Source organism: Bombina bombina, chromosome 3 (assembly GCF_027579735.1).
Source record: "Bombina bombina isolate aBomBom1 chromosome 3, aBomBom1.pri, whole genome shotgun sequence".
Taxonomy (NCBI): domain Eukaryota; kingdom Metazoa; phylum Chordata; class Amphibia; order Anura; family Bombinatoridae; genus Bombina; species Bombina bombina.
In genome coordinates, this window is record NC_069501.1 from 1,256,162,615 (window position 1) to 1,256,176,544 (window position 13,930).

Here is a 13,930-nt window from a genome sequence, read left to right on the forward strand (position 1 = left end):
ACAAGCCAATGAAGGCAAATTATTAAAATCACAATCAATTACAGGAAAGCAGCAAACTCAAACTTCTCATTAAGACCCTTTGGGGCCAATGTTTGTAGTTTGTACATCCAGGCTGTTTCCTTTTTGAGAAGTATGTTATCAATGTCCCCTCCTCTACCGAACAGGGAACAGGTCTCTATAACTATGACTTTTAGGTCTGTTACATTCGAATTATGATGTAACAGAAAATGCAGAGCTACCCCACTTTTTATGTCACCATCCTTAGTTGCCTTTATATCATCTCTATGTTCAGACACTCTGTCCTTCAGCATATGTCTAGTCTTACCTACATAGAAAGTCGGGCAACTACAAGAAAGTAGGTAGATAACATTTTCTGTTTTACAGTTTATGAACTGCTTTATGGGAAAAGCAATCCCTCCTGTTGAGAAGGATTTTGAGTGGACAATGTATCTACAGAGGACACAGTGTCCACATTGGAAGCATCCTTTAACTTTTCTATGTTCACCTAACCAGTCCTTAGAATTTGGACTCTTTACATAGAAACTTTTGACGAGTTTATTCTTTAAATTAGGAGCTCCTCTAGCTACCAAAGAAGGTTGTACCCCTACAAGCTTAGAAACAGCTTCATCAGCTTGTAGGAATTGCCATTTTTCTTTTAGGATGCAACATATCTTTTCCCAATGGCAGTTAAATTCTGTAACGAAGCGGATTGTTTGGTCTTTTGGTTTGTCCTTAATCTGATAGAGCAAGTCATCTCTGTTTTCTTTTCTTGCTCTATTCATAGTGAAATTTAGATTGCGTTTGGAGTAACCTCTTTTTTCAAACCTGCTAAACATCTCTCTAGCGTGTTGATCATATTTATTCAGACTTGAGCAATTTCTCCTTAAACGGAAAAACTGCCCAACCGGAATGCCTCTAATTAGAGACTTAGGATGGTGGCTAGAGGCTTCCAAAATATTATTGGTTGCCGTGTCCTTACGATATATTTATGTTGCCAGCAGGGTCCCTTCCTTTTTGATTTTTACATCCAAAAAGGTTAATTCGCTAGTGCTGTAGTCGAAAGTCAAAAGAATGTTGAATTCATTGACATTGAGTATTTTTACAAATTCTTTCAAAGACTCTTCCATGCCCCTCCAAAGGAGGAACACGTCGTCCACATAACGAAGCCAAATTAGGACGTGATCATCCAGCCAATCTTGCAGATCGCCGAAGACCACCTGGCTTTCCCATAAGCCAAGATGGAGGCAGGCATAAGATGGGGCACAAGTGGCCCCCATTGCCGTTCCCCTTATTTGCTTATAAAATTTCTGGTCAAAAAGAAAAACATTGTTTGTTAAAACAAATTTTAACAAATTTAAAATGAATTCAGTATGTTTGTTATACCCAGGGCCTCTACTTTCAAGAAAATGTCTTGCCGCTCTTAATCCCACCTCATGGGGTATGGATGAGTAGAGTCCTTCGACATCTAATGACACCATTAAGGTGTCCTGTTCTACTGCCAGACCATCAATTTTTCTGAGCAGGTCACTGGTATCATTTACATAGGATGTAAGAGTAGTGAGAAAAGGTTGCAAGAATTTGTCTACATAGTTCCCCAGGTTCTCTGTAATACTTCCAATCCCAGCGATTATGGGACGACCCGGTTTTTAAAGTGCTAGATCTATGGGTGAATGTTGCAAACTGATGTCCTAGGACTGAATGACCTTAGCTTTACCGTGTACTTTCTAGATGTGGTTCTTATGTCTAGCCAAGTATCAGGGTCTCTAACTGGTATAGGCTTGCATAAACTTTATTGCACTGTGTTTGTTTTTTCTTTTCCTGAATAGGGATGATTGCTAAGGTTATTATAACGTAATAAAAAAGAAAATGCTGATATCCCTGTCTCTTGTGTAGTTACTTATTAGGTCACTAGAAAACTCTTCTTTTTTCAAGTTTATTTAATACTAATTATTTTGTGGGTATTCTCTTTTGGAGTAATTATTTACTTGGGTATGTCCCCCACTTTGGGTATAGTCTCTCTGCGCCTTAGCCCGTGTTGGGGGAGGGGCATAGTTAAACCTTTGTGGGGATGGCCTTTTTCCTCTGGCCACCTCCGCATAGGTTTTCTTTTTAGACTCCAAATTGAGGGGGTTAGGTGACACCCTAGTTTCTGCCACAATTTTGGGGTTTGTTTCCTTTTTAACCCCCTGTTCACTGGACTGCTGAATAGAGTATAACTTTGTACTCTCTTTGATCAGCCACTCCAAATAGCAGTTCTCATCAAAATCTCTAGCTAAATTAATTTTGATGGGTGCGGGCAGTGCTTCAAAAAATAAATTCATAATTTCTGAACATTCAAATATGGGATTATCTTCAGCCATACTGTACGCATTTTTCAGTACGGAAAGGAATTCTATGGGGCTTTGATTTGCACTACATTTTAAACCATATACAGCTATTTTTGCTGCAGTTTTAGTGCGATGTTGCCCAAATTCCTTTCTGCACTGTCGTTTTATTTCATTCCAGGAATGAATATTCATATCCTTTAGTGAAGCAAAGAATTTGTGATATTTACCTTCAAATACCCAGGGCAGAAATTCAATTTTTGACTGCTCACTTGTAACATTTATTATAGATAATGCATTTTCAAAGGCCTCTAAGTGATCAATTACAGAGTTTGTTCCCTTGTTGGAGAATCTAGGTACTGCATCCTTTAGGAAAGTAATTATTTTATGGGAGTCATATACCTTATTAGACGTAATTTGGGATTTCCTAAGAGCCTTTTTTTGGGGTTGGAGCATTCCCTATATTCACTATGGGGAGACCCCCTACGTATATTAGTACTACGTGGGCTATTTGGGTTGTTAGCTCCGCCCTCTGACTCTCTATTAGAGTTTCCCTCCCCCTCCTCAGCTGAGTTACAGCAGCTCCCTAAATTTGCATCATGAGGAGATTGTCTATTTGGGAAATCTATTTCTGACCCAACAGGGGTCATTTGTCTACATTCTTCCATACATTTCTGCATTTCATCTCTGATGCATTCTCTAAGGGAGTTAGAATTATCTGCATTATTCTCACTGTTAATAGAGGGGTTTTCATTATGGCGATATGACCTTTTTAAATCCGTTAATTCTCTCTGGCTTTGCACAAGCTCATTATTTAACTCTTGTATCTTTGCTAGTAAATCTAAATTATGCTTATCTAAGGTGGCTATGTCTTGGGCAAACTCATCAATTTTATTTTCGGCTATTTTTAAATTCTCTTCGCATCTGCATGAGGAGCGAATACTATTTTCTAGCCTCTGTATTTGCAATTCTTTCTCTATGAGATATACATTTCGTCAATAATGCATATCACAAGGGGCCAAGATTTTAGTATTAGTTCATCTCGCTTTTTGAGAATCTTGCATTGATTAATTATTAATAATTCTTGGAATAATTCACTTTTTTCATTCCACCTTTCATCATCAATGGCAATATTTTTAGCCTTAATTTCAAGCATATTCATGTAATCATTTAATTCACCCGCAATATTAAACCTCTCTTTAATGTGGCCTATAATGTCCATCTTAAGAACTTCACCTCGAGTAAGGGGTATTGTAAGGGAACAATTTTCAACACTATGTACAGAATTAAATGATTCACTCCTAGTAACAGACATTATTATATTGGCTTAGTATTTAGTTAAATTAAAACGCTAATACAATTTTTACCAATAAGAAAGAGAAAAAATATATATATTTTCAAAAATATTAATATTAATTTTGAAATATGAAAAATTAATATTTGTATTAATTTTTCAAAAATTATTTTTTTAATAATATTTCAAGATATTAATATTAATCTTGAAATATGAAAATCAATATTTAATTTTTTCAAAATATTAGTATCAATCTTGAAATATGAAAATAAATATTTCAATTTTTCCAAAAAAAAAATATTTTCAAAATATTAATATCAATCTTGAAATATGAAAATCAATATTTCAATTTTTCAAAAATTATATTTTCAAAAATATTAATTTCGAAATATGAATTTTTTTTCTTTTAATAATAATTTCTATTTACTACAAATATATCATAGCAATATGATAAACATTAATAATATCTAAAGCAAAGTGCCTCCAAATAATATATCAGTATATGGCTGGGTTAAGATACAATATATTTAATAATTATTCTTTAAAATAAACCCTCAATCAATATGCATATACTAAAACCATAAAATTAATATAAATTCCTGAATTCTTTTTATTAGTTAATATTTATAAACACATTGAAATACATTTGTAGGAACCAGAGTATGAGTCAATACTATACATGTTTAAAACTATTAAAATATGCTACTATGCAAAGTTAATAAAAGTTGCCTTATTCACAATAGCCTCCCAAATCAGAGTTGCATTTAAAATATCACAATGAGACTAAGATATAAGCCACTAACATTCAGACTGGTACAATTTTAACAGTGCTTAGTTAAACAATAGGACACTATACACTCTAATTGAAATACCAGAGAGTTGTATATATTATTTGTGTAAACAACCAATTCTTATGCCAATTTCTCTAAGCTGAAGTAAATTCTTAGTTATCTACAATTAAGACCAATTCTGAGTTATAAATCTATATTTGCAAAGATAAACTACTTAGCATTAAGGATATATGTTTTAAAATACACAGACTGTGAATACAAGGTTAAAATACAATGTATTCCTTTAAGTCTGCTACCTACAGCAACAATGGATGTTTGTTTAAAATATTTAGCATACAAAAGGCAAGCTTAAAACTATTCAGGACGATGAATGTAATTCTAAAATATAAATAATGCTCTTTAAGTCTCTCAGTTGTAATTTAACTGCAGTGACTATGCATATATTTTGTTTTAGACATTTACCTGTAATTAGCAACCTTTTATACTTTACCAAATACTTTTGATTTAAATATCAAAAATTAGAACACTCATACATCACCAAAAATGACAAAATCGATAAGTCAGTTTCCAAAAACTTCTTGTTTCATCTCAGAAGACAAATAAGTATATTTTGCAATGAATGAGAAAAGGTAGCCAGCTTTGCTTAGAATAACTGTATTTCAAACACCCAGCAATCAGTTATCAGTAAAGGTCAGCAGCATGTGTCTGTTAGCATATGTTTCTTCTTTGAACTGACTGATGGCCAAATGTTTTAGGGCCAGAAAAAAAAATGTAGTCACAATCTGATAGGGGTTTTAAATTCACACCTCAGTGGGACATCTTTTAGAAACAGTCTTTTGTTCTCAGATGTGGAATACATAGAATCTACAGATGATTATCTTCTGAGACAACCTGTCTTTTCTTTTAAATGGTTCAATGGTCCTATCCTATCTCAAGCTATAAAACTCTGCTCTTCCTCAAAATAACTTTGAGAACATTTCTTTTTAAGTGACTTTGTGACCCATCCTGTGTAATCACAGAAGTGGGGGAGGATTGAATTTTGGTCAGTCAAAGCATTTAATGTCTTATAAATTAATGAATCATTTGGTGCTGATAGCCAAATATATAATAATATATATATATTAATTTTCACATATACCTTGACAATGGTGAGCGTCCTTGGACACATCTTTCCATGGACTTCATTATCGAGCTCCCTGTTTCCAATGGCAATACTGTTATCCTTATACAACAAAGTTTTTTTTTGGTTAAGCACACCACAAAAAGACTGTTTAATCTTAACACACATATTGTGGGAGTGCTACCAAAGTGACCAAAACAATTACAAAACAACAAAAAGTATTGGTGCACATCCAACCACTTAAGTCCACTCTTTCATGGCATATTTGTATATGCTTCTGTCTGCCAAATATACTTACATAGCTTCTAATAAGATTGGGATAAACATCTCGCAATAATATTGGCTTATATTTTAGCTGCAAAAACAAATATACTTCTATCTGCTAAATATACTTACATAGTTCAAATAAAATTGGGATCAACATCTCGCAATATTATTGACTTATATTTATGCTGCAAAAAAAATTTTTTTGCTGTAAAAAATGCCTTTAAATGAAATGGGATCTTAGTCACACAATATGATCATATTCTGCTAAGCCAGTCACCACTTGCAAACTCTGCTCTTCCTCAAAATAACTTTGAGAACATTTCTTTTTAAGTGACTTTGTGACCCATCCTGTGTAATCACAGAAGTGGGGGAGGATTGAATTTTGGTCAGTCAAAGCATTTAATGTCTTATAAATTAATGAATCATTTGGTGCTGATAGCCAAATATATAATAATATATATATTAATCTTCACATATACCTTGACAATGGTGAGCGTCCTTGGACACATCTTTCCATGGACTTCATTGTCGAGCTCCCTGTTTCCAATGGCAATACTGTTATCCTTATGGTGGTTGACCGTTTTTTTGCATTTCCTTGAAGAAGCTGCCTACCGCTCAGGAGCTTGCTTCAATTTTTGCCCAGGAGGTCTTCCGTTTACATGGGTTACCCAAGGAGATAGTGTCGGACCAGGGTAGTCAGTTTGTCTCCAGATTTTGGCGTTCCTTCTGTGCTCAAATGGGGATCCAGCTTTCCTTCTCGTCAGCATTCTCCTCAATCCAATGGGGCTGCCGAACGGTCTAATCAAGCTCTGGAACAGTTCCTCCGTTGCTATGTCTCAGATCACCACAATAATTGGTCTGAACTGTTACCTTGGGCAGAGTTTGCTCGTAATAGTGCTATTAATGCTTCCTCCAAGTTATCCCTGTTCATGGCGAATTATGGGTTTCAACCATCCTTGTTGCCCGATTCATTCATGTCTCAGGGTATTCCGGCTTTGGAGGAGCATCTCCGGCAACTCTGTTTCACGTGGGTGCAGATTCAGGATTGCCTTCATCGTTCTATGCAGCGCCAAAAGTTCCAGGCTGATCGTAGGCGTCTGCCCGCGCCTTCCTACCAGGTTGGTGAGAGGGTTTGGCTGTCCTCCCGCAACTTGAACCTTCATGTGCTTTTCAATAAACTAACTCCCCATTATGTTGGTCCATTTTGAATACTCCGACGGGTCAATCCTGTGGCCTACGCTCTTGACCTTCCTCCTGCAATGCGCATCTCCAATGTTTTTCATGTCTCCCTCTTGAAACCATTGGTTTGTAATTGGTTTACCACTGTGTTGCCTTGTCCCTGTCCTATCTTGGTTGAAAACCATGAAGAATTTGAGGTCAGCAGCATTATTGACTCCCGTATGTCCAGGGGCCGTGTACAGTATTTGGTTAACTGGAGGGGCTACGGTCCGGAGGAGCGTTCATGGGTTCCCTCCTCTGATGTTCATGCTCCTGCCCTCCTCTGTGCCTTCCATGCCCGTTTCCCCAATAGGCCTTTTGTCCTCCCGCGGGTGTGGGGTCATTGAGGGGAGGGTACTGTCAGGGTTTTTTCCCTGCTTTGTTTGCCATGTGCTGCTGGCAGCCATTTTACTCACCTCTCTTGCTGACTCTTGTGCATAGTGTGTGATGCTTCTCATTTCCTGCACGCCCTTTTATGGCGAGACTGGTGTACATCATCCGTGTGAGACAGGTGGCAGTCTCAGAATTATGATGTCATCACTTATTATTTAAAGGGCCTTTGTTCAGTATGCTTTGCCCTTGCGTTGTCTCAGACCTGTTTGTGAGTTCCAGTTCCTGTGTATTACCTAGCTTTCTGACATCCCTCCTGGTTCCTGATCCCTGGCTTGTTCCTGACTCTGCTGTTCTCATTGTTCCTGATTCCGGCTCGTCTGACTACTTGCTTTGGCTCCTGACTCGGCTCGTCTGACTATTCGCTTTGGCTCCTGACTCGGCTCGTCTGACTACCAGCTCTGGTTTTGACTCCTGGCTTGTTATTTGACTTGTGGACTTTTTATTATTTTTTGTTATTAATAAAGCTGTGATTATGTTTGCACTTCTCGTCTCAGTCTGATTCCTGGCAACCTGACACAATAGGGATTGCTACAGTACCAGCACCTGGCTTAATTTGAACAAAATGGGTTGCTTTAGATGAGATGAGATGCAGTGGCTGTACTACTCCATGGAAGAATAAGAAATATTACATCAGGTACCAGGTGACATGTACCACACCATATGTGGTTTATCTGCTACACTGTCTTAGATTCTATGTTGGAAAGACCCAGGATGACCTACGTACACGGATGGCGAATCACCGGTCTGCAATTTGCAGTCCCATCAAGAATGGAGAATCAGAACAACCGGTTGCCAGACAGTTTCTGGAAAATGGTCATGATGTCCAGGACTTGAGGTACATTATCATTGAGGTGGTGATAGAGCAAAGCGCCTATTACAAAAGAAAGCACAATGGATATACAATCTGGACACAATGTATCCAAAGGGTTTAAATATGTCCCTTGATTACCAATGTTTTTTATAAATATTATTATAGTATATGATCTGATGCTAACTTGTTTTCTTCTTTTCCCTAGGTGATCTGCTTAATAAGTGGAGGAGGCAGTTTCCCATTTAGTTAGCCATATGACAGGTTGTGCATATTCCTGCAGTGTAGGGTATACATATTTTGCTTTAAATGATTAGGTTAGGAGCCTTTGATTGGATAGATCTGGTATAGTCTTTAGGACAAATTAAAGGTTTGTGGCAACCCTGTGTCAAGCAAGTCTATTGGTGCCATTTTTCCAACATATATACACACACATAAACACACATGAATACACATCTAAGCACATAAATACACATCTATATATACACATCACCAGAAAAGAAGATTATGACTCACTGAAAGCTCAGATGATGGTTAGCTTTTTTTTTTTAGCAATAACGTTTTTTTAATTAAGTTATGTACATAGTTTATTTTTAGACATAATACTAGTGTACACTTAAAGTGATGGTAAAAGAAACCACTTTATATTTAGCCATTCGATGTGAAATGTAAAAATAATATTACTTTCACTGATGAAAATACATACTGCTAGATTATGAGTTTTTGTCGGTAAGGCTTGAAGTTCTAACGCTCCTTTTTTTTTCCACCGCTCCCTTAAGCCAATGCTGGTATTACAGGTTTTTTTAAACCTGGCGTTAGCCGCAAAAAGGTGAGCGTTGAGCAAAATTTAGCTCCACATCTCACCTCAATACCAGCGTTGCTTACGGTAGCGGTAAGCTGGCTAAACGTGCTCGTGCACGATTTCCCCATAGGAAACAATGGGGCTGAGCTGGCTGAAAAAAAAAATAACACCTGCAAAAAAGCAGCGTTCAGCTCCTAACGAAGCCCCATTGTTTCCTATGGGGAAAGAAAAAATATGTCTGCACCTAACACCCTAACATGAACCCTGAGTCTAAACACCCCTAATCTTACACTTATTAACCCCTAATCTGCCGCCCCCGACATCGTCGCCACCTGCATTATACTATTAACCCCTAATCTGCCACTCTGGACACCGCCGCCACCTACATTATACTTAAAAACCCCTAATCTGCTGCCCCAAACATTGTCGACACCTACATAATAGTTATTAACCCCTAATCTGCCCCCTCAACGTCGCCGCAACTATATTAAATTAATTAACCCCTAATCTGCCGCCGCCAACGTCACCGCCACTATAATAAAGTTATTAACCCCTAAACCTAAGTCTAACCCTAACCCTAACACCCCCCTAATTTAAATATAATTTAAATAAATCTAAATAAAATAACTACAATTAAATAAATGATTCCTATTTAAAACTATATACTTACAGTACCTATAAAATAAACCATAAGATAGCTACAATATAACTAATAGTTACATTGTAGCTAGCTTATGATTTATTTTTATTTTACAGGGAACTTTGTATTTATTTTAACTAGGTACAATAGTTATTAAATAGTTATTACTATTTAATAACTACCTAGCTAAAATAAGTACAAAATTACCTGTAAAATAAATCCTAACCTAAGTTACAATTACACCTAACACTACACTATCATTAAATTAATTACCTAAACTACCTACAATTAATTACAATTAAATTCAATAACCTAAACCCCCCCCACACTAAATTACAGAAAATAAAAAAGAATTACAAGAATTTTAAACTAATTACACCTAATCTAATCCCCCTAATAAAATAAAAAAGCCCCCGAAAATAATTAAATTTCCCTACCCTATACTAAATTACAAATAGCCATTAAAAGGGCCTTTTGCAGGGCATTTCCCCAAAGTAATCAGCTCTTTTACCTGTAAAAAAAATTACAATACCCCGCAACATTACAACCCACCACCCACACACCCCTACTCTAAAACCCACCCAATACACCCTTAAAAAAACCTAACACTACCCCATTGAAGATCACCCTACCTTGAGCCGTCTTCACCCAGCCGGGCACAAGTGGTCATCCGATCCGGGCAGAAGTCTTCATCCAATGGGGCAGAAGAGGACATCCGGACCGGCAGAAGGCTTCATCCTATCCGGGCAGAAGAGGACATCCGGACTGGCAGAAGGCTTCATCCAAGCAGCATCTTCTATCTTCTTCCATCCGACGAGGAGCGGCTCCATCTTGAAGACATCCGGCATGGAGCATCCTTCCAGCACGATGGACTAACGACGAATGACGGTTCCTTTAAATGACGTAATCCAAGATGGTGTCCCTCGAATTCCGATTGGCTGATAGGATTCTGTCAGCCAATCGGAATTAAGGTAGGAAAAATCCGATTGGTTGATTTAATCAGCCAATCGGATTGAAGTTCAATCCGATTGGCTGATTAGATCAGCCAATAGAATTGACCTGGCATTCTATTGGCTGATCCAATCAGCCAATCGGATTGAACTTCAATATGATTGGCTGATTAAATCAACCAATCAGCTCCTATCCGCCAATCGGAATTCGAGGGACGCCATCTTGGATGACGTCATTTATTTTTTATTTTTATTTTTTAAATATTTTTTTTTATTGTGGTTTAATTTAGGCATACAAACATTGGATGTCGACATGAATTTGGTTACAAAACAAATGCAAGAGCAAAAGGATAATCAGTGTTAACATCATGACTAAGCTGAAAAACGAGACATAAGAACAATATTTGCCAAGCAATACAGTGTACCTACATTGCGGACTCAAGAAGCCTCTCTTGGCCCTATTATGGTGTAAACTCAAGAATTATAGTAGGTATGTCTACGATAAAATAGACCTCTTTTAGGGTCTTCCAGGAAACCACATTATTCATTTTATATACAGTTTAGTTTATATAAACAAGGTGACACAATGTATATAGTGTATCAACATCAAGGTATAGCAATATGCTATATTGTGTATCAAGTGCGAGCTACGAACAAGAGTAACCGAAGGGGAAATAAAGTGGGCTAGGGATGGGGATGAAGAAGAGAAGAGAAAAAAAATAAAAAAATAAATAAAACAAAAATGGGGGAAAAGAGAAGGAAAGAAATGTGAGGAGTGGGCTGCAGGATGTAAGGACCTATGGTTCCGGGTAAAAAGCCGTCTTGCCTGCCATGCCTAAATGATCTTGAAATATGATCTTGAAATATTTTCGCTGATATCCTGACCTTTCTTTATGGTCTACCTGAATGACTCCCAGACCTCCCACGCCTGCGCATGTAGAAGTGATTTGTTTTGTTGACTAAAAATCGGACCCTCCATAAGTTCCAAGTAGGTCATTATTTTGACTACATCACTCCAAGTTGGGAGTGTTTTCTGTTTCCAGAGTCTGGCTATTGATAACTTAGCCGCAGTGAGCAAGTATATGCTAAGGAGGTCTGTCGGGACTGTCGATGTTTTAATGTCTAGATGAAAGAGCAAAGTCTGTGGGGTGGTCCCTAGAAGGGTATCTAGCTGTGTGCATCTATTTGAAATCTCTGTCCAAAAGGGCTGTAATGCTGGGCACTCCCACCATATATGGGCCGGCGATCCCACCAACCCGCAGTCCCTCCAGCACAATGGGGAGTTTAGGTGTGAAATCTTAAAAAGTCTCAATGGCGTGAGATGCCATTGTGTGCAAATTTTAGTGTATAGTTCTAGTAGGGTGATGCAATGGAGGGCCCGCTTAGTGAGTGTGGCTGCTCTGGACCAGTCATCTTGTTCAGCACGGAAATGGAGATCTCTCTCCCAAGCCATGATGTATGCTGATTTGTAGAAAGTAGGAGGGTTTATTAGATCTCTATATGAGATTGATAGTGCCTGAGGGGTCTTAATGCCGGAGGCCCATCTCTTCTCCCAGTTAGTAGGTTCACATAGTGGTTTATCTAGGAAGCCCCATGATTTCAGTAAGCTGCGAAGCCTCCAAAACTCAAATCGTAAGATTTGCGGTGGGTCATATTTAGAGAGGAAGTCCGATGTCTTAATGAAACGCCCGCTTGGGAATAAATCAGCTATACAGTTTATGCTATGATCTTGCCACAAGTTTGGATGTGAGTCCCTGAGAGCTGCTAGCAAGCCCGTAAGGGAGTGGATCGGGGAGAGGTGTGGGGCAATTTGTGACAGTGAGCGGATTCTATCCCAAAAACGTAGAGCATGCAAGACAATGATATTCTGAATCTTGTAGGAGGATCTGACATGTCTGGGTAACCATATAAGGTCTAATAGTCTAAGCGGGTAAGGTAGAGTAGCCTGTTCTAATATCTGCCATTTGCTATAGTCTGTGGTTGTGTTCCAAGGGAGGATGTGGGCTATTCTGGAGGCTTCGTGATAATGGAATAAGTTAGGGGGGGTTACGTCATTTAAAGGAACCGTCATTCGTCGAGTAGTCATTGTGCTGGAAGGATGCTTCGCGCCGGATGTCTTCAAGATGGAGTCGCTCCTCGTCGGATGGAAGAAGAAAGAAGATGCCGCTTGGATGAAGTCTTCTGCCGGTCCGGATGTCCTCTTCTGCCCGGATAGGATGAAGACTTCTGCCGGTCTGGATGTCCTCTTCTGCCCCATCGGATGAAGACTTCTGGCCGGATCGGATGACCACTTGTGCCTGGCTGGGTGAAGACGGCTCAAGGTAGGGTGATCTTCAATGGGGTAGTGTTAGGTTTGTGGGTGTGGGTTGTAATTTGGGGGGGGGGGTATTGTAATTTTTTTTTACAGGTAAAAGAGCTGATTACTTTGGGGCAATACCCCGCAAAAGGCCCTTTTAAGGGCTATTTGTAATTTAGTATAGGGTAGGGCATTTTATTATTTTGGGGGGATTGTTTATTTTATTAGGGGGCTTAGATTAGGTGTAATTAGTTTAAACTTCTTGTAATTTTTTCCCTGTAATTTAGTGTTTTTTTTTTCATAATTTAGTTTATTGAATTTAATTGTAATTAATTGTAGGTAGTTTAGGTAATTTATTTAATGATAGTGTAGTGTGAGATGTAATTGTAACTTAGGTTAGGATTTATTTTACAGGTAATTTTGTACTTATTTTAGCTAGGTAGTTATTAAATAGTTAATAACTATTTAATAACTATTGTACCTAGTTAACAGTTGCCTGTGAAATAAATATAAATCCTATGCTAGCTACAATGTAACTATTAGTTATATTGTAGCTAGCTTAGGGTTTATTTTATCGGTAAGTATTTAGTTTTAAATAGGATTAATTTATTTAATTATGTTAAATTTATTTCGTTTAATTTAAATAATATTTAAGTTAGAGGGGGGTTAGGGTTAGGTTTAGACTTAGGTTTAGGGGTTAATACCTTTAATATAGTAGCGGCGACGTTGGGGGTGGCAGATTAGGGGTTAATAAATGTAAGTAGGTGTCGGCGATGTTAGGGCAGGCAGATTAGGGGTTAATAAAATTTAACTAGTGTTTGCGAGGCGGGAGTGCGGCGGTTTAGGGGTTAATACATTTATTAAAGTGGCGGCGATGTCCGGTCGGCAGATTGGGGGTTAATAATTGTAGGTAGGTGGCGGCGACGTTGGGGGCAGCAGATTAGGAGTTAATAAATATAATGTAGGTGTCTGCGATGTTAGGGGCAGCAGATTAGGGGTTCATAGGTATAATGTAGGTGGTGGCGAT